Raw genomic sequence first — 6,453 nt, forward strand, 5'->3', positions numbered from 1 at the left:
CTCAGATTGCTTATAATTAGTGTATAGAAACACTATTGATTTTTTCTTATTAATATTGTATCCTGCCACTTTGCTGAACTCCTCTGTTCTGGTAGCTTTGTTGTGGATTCTCTCTAGTAATCTTTAAACTGCTTCTAGTCACAATAAGGCAAGATTTTTTAATGTATTCATATTTACATTCACTCCACTGAAGACATGCAAACATTCCTCAATTCTCTTTTTTAAATTTGCAAATTATAGTATACAAATATAGAACTTAATGTTAAAACATGTACACAAAGTATAATCTCTGTATGCTCTAATAACCTTCGTTTTAAGTTTTTTCATTAAATAATTATTTCTAGTATCTCCACAAAGAGTTATAAAAAATTATAAAAAATTATATAAAGATAAATTATTACACATTTCGATTTACAAATAAGACTAAAATGCTAAATTCTACAAATTAGAATTTCTGAATGATATTGATAGGAATTGACGGAAATGTACTAAAACATTAAACCTTAACTGTTTTCTATTTCAATCTCTATTAAGTGTTTGAAAAGCTGTAACTTTGTTGGCAGGTACACTCTACTTAGTAACTTGATATTACCACAAAAGATGAGATTAATCTGGTGGAGATTTGCATATTAAATATGCCAGACCCTTCCATGCAACTGATTAATGAGGCCATCTCTTAATTTTTTTTGCCCTATGGTTCAAATAAAATTTAATATACATATTTTTTGAAAATTGTAAGTAGTACAGAAAGATCTGCAACAAGTGAGTGTCACTTTCTCCATTAGCCAGCCGAGGAGGAGGCTTGGCGCTGCCCCGAGGTGCTCCCCGTCAGCCGCTCGCGCGCCAGCACCCCACGGCCGGCCGCTCGGAGCTCTTTCTCTGACGCCCGCTTCCCCACCTGTGCGTACACGCAGAGTCCAGACGCTTCTCGCCCCAGGGCCGCGCCTCAGCCGCACCTCACCCCCTGCATTCCAGAGCGATCCTTTAGAAGCCTAAGTGAGACCTCCTCGGTCACAGCTCAGAAACTCAGCCATTCCCCGGCGCACCCAGAGTGAAAGCTGAAATCCTCAGACTCCTGCAGGCCGTCCCTGCTCCCCACCTGACTTTACAGATTTTACTGCTTACGTTCTGTGCCTGCTCACTTTGTCCCAGCAACACTGGCCTCCGCGGCGTCTCACGACGCACAGGACAGTGCACCTCAGGGCCTTTGCACATGGTAGGCTGTCTGGTTAACTCTTGCCCAAGACATTTACATGACTTGTTGGTCCTGCCTTTATTTAAATGTTACGGCATTTTAAATTTCGACTTCTCCCCATTTTATCCTGGTTTCTGGTGTGAATGATGCACACTGTTTCATAACTTAATATTTTCCCTTGATAATGTACTTTTAAAAATAGAATCTTTTTGTTAGAGAATAGATTCATAGAAATACGATGCATAAAATATATAAACTACTGAGTTCCGATGTATTACTCTATTATTAACACCTTTTATTAGTGTGGTACATTTGTTATAATTTTTTAAAGGACATTTTTATAATTGTACTATAAACCATAGTCCATTGTTTACAGTAGGGTTTACTGTGTTGTGTATGGCTATGTTTGCTTTTTCTTCTAATTTTAATTCTATTAACATATATAGGGTCTAAAATTTTCCTTTTTAACCTTATTCAGGTGTATCATTCAGTGCTCTTTTTACTAATTTTTTAGAGCTGTTTTAAGTTGGCAGATAACTTATGCAGATAGTACATGAAATGTGCAGAATATTCAAATTTCCTCAATTTTTAAAAGTTAAAATTTGTACTGTGTAAAATTAAAACTAAGCAACACAAGTTTTATTGACAAAACCCAGAGTTTAATAATGATAACTGAGTACAGTGTATTGGAATACGGGTCTCCTAATGAGAAGAATGGAACCACCATTTCACCTAATTGACCTTCTGAGTAAGTACCCCCTAGCTTCAAAACTGATTGCAAATATACATCTGTTAGTGCTGATTGTGTGCGTAACAGCAAATGAAAGCTCATGTTGACCTTCCTAGTTCTTTATCACATGGGAGATTCATGTACTTCCCACAAACACCTGTTGATGAACAGTACAATAGAAAGACACAAGCTTTAAATTGCTTACATTTCCCCCAGCTGTGTGAATTTGTCTAGATAAGCCTTTTCCTGCTCCATACATATTTTCACCACCATCAGTGATAACTCGTGCTAGCAGATTCTACTTTAGGGTATAATGAGTTAGTGATTTATCATATCTTTGAAAATATTCTTACCTGTACTTAAGTAATTCCATGCAGACTATGCCTGGAGGGTGATTTTTTAGTCGCTTCCAACTCGGCACTAAGTCACCGACTCCTTGAATAAATAACCACAAAGGAGCAGTCTCAGTAGTACCTGTGGGCTCTTCAAGAGATGGGGAAACCTCTTCTAATCATTTGCCTTGTCTTTTTCTTCCATTTTAACCATTTGTATGTGCACAATTCCGTGGTGGTGGTTACATTCACAAAGTTGTGTTCTTACCACCTCCCTCTGTCGGAGTCTTAGTCGGTGACCCAAGGATATTGGGAATGAAAGACAAAGAGAGATTGGGTTCAGGGGATCTGAGAGCATTGATTTCTCAAGCTCATCAGACAACTTTATTGAGTCGAGGGGCTAGTATATATACCCCTAACATACGCAACATTCAGCATAAAAGCAAGTTACCTATTACCCTTACCTCATTCTATATTAACTAGTGATTGATGAACACCAACAAACTTTACTGAAACTATTATAAAAATCAGTAACTATACTCATAAATCTTGTTACTCAGGTTGTTCTGTTCTATATGTTATTGTTCTGCCTGCAGGTGTGCTTTCCCAGCCAAGATTGTGATCCGCACCAATAATCACAAGGGACAGTTTGACTCAGTGGTCCAGGAAGTAACTTGCTTCCATGGAAACAACATGCCTTTGTTTCCCACACCCTCCATTACCAAAGCTTTTTCCTTGCACAAAACAAACTCTTTACTCAATTATCAGTGACTCGCCAGCATCCATCCCAAGCCCTTGGTAACCTGTAATCTACTTTATATCTCTGTGCTGTAGTTCCGTATTCCACATACTTCATATAAGTGCAACTATGCAATATTTTTGTGTCTTGCTCATTTCACTTAGCATAATGCTTTCAAGGTTCATCCATATTGCAGCTTGTATCAGAACTCCATCCTTTAACAGCTGAGTATTATTCTATTGCTTGTCTATACCATTTTGTTCACCAAGTTGATGGACATTTGAATTCTTCCATCTCTGATATTGAAAATAATGATGAACATTCATGTATAAACTTTTGTTTGAATACTTGTTTTCAGTTTTTAAGTATATAAGTAGGATTGGAATTGTTATACCATATGATAATTCTCTGTCCAACTAATTAAGGCATCACCTAATTGGATTCTGCAGTGGCTTCACTATTTTATATTCCCACTAGGAATATATGAGTGTTTCTATTACTCTTTAATTTCTCCACTAATTATTTTCTGTTTTTGAAGAGTGGTACCTCTTTTTTTTTTGACTTGTATTTCTCTCATGGCTAATGATGTTTAATTATTTTTCATGTCCTTATTTATCATTAGTACATCTTGTTTGAAGAAATGTCTATTCAATTGTCTGCCCTTTTGAAAATAGGGATATTTGTGTTTGTTGTTGACTTTAAGTGGTATTTTATATATTATGGATATTAAACTCTTATTGTATATATGATTTACAAGTATTTTTCCCAAAACTGTAGGTTTTCTTTTTACTGTCTTGATAAAGTCCTTTCATGCAGAAAAGTTTTTTTTTGAATATAAAACTATTTACTGACCACTGTTCACCAGTATTTACAATAAAGTAAACAATATACAGTCATATAACATTCTGATTAAAGTTATTGTTTTTCCTGGCTTCTGCTGAACCAGCAATCCAAATACTGAAAAGATTGAGTCTACATGTAAGGAATGCGCTGGGGGGTAAAGAAAAACATGCAAGTCAATAGTTTAGATTACAAAAATCTGTTTACCCATTTATGCCAACAGGTCCTAATTAGTAACATCTAACCATCTGACTAATTTCCATGTGCTATACTGCACAGGGATTTCAACTTTCCATAAAGAAATGCTCTCTAGAAGCAAACTTTAAATGCTCATTTAACTAAGCCTTGCTTGGCTAACAAAAACACAACAGTATTTACCTTGTTTTCTCATCTGGGTTGGGAGATTGTTGGTGGTGTCAGATTTTCCTCTCAGAGTTTTGAGAATATTTTGCATTATATGACTACAGATATAGACAATGAGTTTTGATCTGGTTGCTTTTTTTTTTTTAAAGGTGCTACCGGGGATTGAACCTGGGACCTTGTACACAGGAAGCAAGTGCTCAAACCACTGAGCTATACTCACTCCCTAAATTATCTGTATTATTTACCCTGTCCAATTAATTACTGAATCAACTATTTGATTTGAAAGCTTATGACTCCAGGAAATTTTTCAGTTTAATTTCAAGTGATATCTTGGTTTGGTAAGAACGATGGCATCCCAGAAGCAACATGGACTTATCTATGGTTGTGAAATGCCAATTTTATTTTGAATGTTTTTTTGGTGAATGTTAAAAAAAAATACAAAAATAAAAATTACATATGTATTTATATACACACACACAAATAAACAAAAAATCTCCAAAATGGTCCTTGGGCATATATGGGTTAAACACAAGTTCTAATTCAGTAATGACTGGAAAATTTTTCCCACATTTATAAAAGCTGTTCTCTAATGCAGAGGAAATAATATACCATGGTAGCAAATGTTCTTTTCTGATAAATGAAGCAACTACAGAAAGCTTTCATTTGTGCAAAATAACCAGTGACACTGATGCAAAAAAACCCAAAAAACCACACAACAAAAACCAAAGTCCCCCCAAAACCCTAACTCCCCCAATACTTCTACTTCAAAACAAAACATATCAAACTTGATTTCCATTAGAATGTAGTTATTCTTCACACTAATAAATAAAAAAACCAAGGCCTAGATTTTATATATATATAAATATATATAAAAAGCAACAATGCAGACAATTATTGAGCTTCATCTTCTGGACAAGAATGCCAAGTTAGTCTCTCTTCATAAAAAGCAATTACAATCTGAGGACACTTCATGTTTGCCGCTTTTGCCAGCACCAAGCCTGCCTCATCTGGATCTTTCCATTTCATGAGAAACAGGAGCTCTCCGCTGCTGTCTGTGGCACCAATCGTGCGTTCAGGATCAAGACCTCTAGCAAAGCCTCTTGGTTTGTCAGCAGCATCTCTTTTCTTCTTTGATTTGCTGTCATCAGATTCACTGTCAGATAAAGATTTTCTTTTTGTACCATCTTTTTCTTTACCAGCTTTTTGAGAATTAAGAAATGCTTCAATTAACTCTGGGCAATCTAAATTTTCTTCAGGCTCCCAAGTATTGTCAGCATCGGTAAATCCCTTCCACTTTAGGAAATACTCCACTTTCCCATTCACTACACGTCGATCCAGTACTTTCTCCACCACAAATTCTTCAGGCTCTGCCTCTTCAACTTTTTTACTCTTGCCATTCTGCTTCTTTCCCATTTTTTGCAATGTAGTTTTATTGGAGGCCATTTTTTATTGCAGACTTGAAGAGCTATTATTCACCGCCTCCGTGCTGCTCCGGGTCTCGGGTCCGCGGCGTCTCCAGAAAAGTTTTTTATTTTGGTGAAGTCTTGTTTCCAATCTCAGGGGGGAAATCTTTCAGTCTTTCATCATTTAGTCTAATTTTAGCTGTGGGTTTTTCATCAATTTCCTTTATCATGTTGAGGACATTAACTTCTATTCCTAGCTTTGTGCATGTTTTTTTGAGTGTGCTGTAATTGTTCAAAAGCCATTTCTAAGTCAATTGAGATGATCATTTTTTTCCTTCATTCTATGAATGTGGTGGTATATATTGCTTGATGTTTTAAACTTTTTTTCAATTGTTGAAAAATGCACCTAACAAAAATCATTTTAACCATTTTATTGGTTAAATGTCAATACAGTGACATTTAGTACATTGGCAATAGTAGGTAACTTTGACCATTGTCTACTTCCAGGTTCTCTCCATCATCCCAAACTAGAATTGATGTCCATTTAGCAATAACTCCCACTTTCCTCCCCTACTCACTCCTGGTAACCATTATTCTGCCTCTTGTCTCTATGACTTTGTTTATTCTATGTATTTTATATAATAGCTATCATAAAATACTCTTTTGCATATGACTTATTTCACTCAACTCCATATTTTCAAGGTTCATCCCTGTGAGGGTTTGAAACAATGGCTGCCCTTAGTTCTGGCCCTTCCTTCAGTGATCTGACTTAACTGATTTAAAGCAGTGACTAGTAATCAGCCCACATGCTACTCTATTTTGAAGGAGTTGTTCATTAATGCCATCCTTGT

The 6,453-nt window shown here is 36.1% G+C and overlaps 1 pseudogene; it reads right to left on the reverse strand.

Annotated features, from left to right (window-relative positions):
- Positions 1-4,643: 4,643 nt before the first annotated feature.
- Positions 4,644-5,713, reverse strand: LOC101434107 (chromobox protein homolog 3 pseudogene; annotated as a pseudogene).
- Between the last annotated feature and the right edge of the window lie 740 nt (positions 5,714-6,453).

The sequence above is a fragment of the Dasypus novemcinctus genome, chromosome 12 (genome assembly GCF_030445035.2).
Source record: "Dasypus novemcinctus isolate mDasNov1 chromosome 12, mDasNov1.1.hap2, whole genome shotgun sequence".
NCBI classification, from domain to species: Eukaryota; Metazoa; Chordata; class Mammalia; order Cingulata; family Dasypodidae; genus Dasypus; species Dasypus novemcinctus.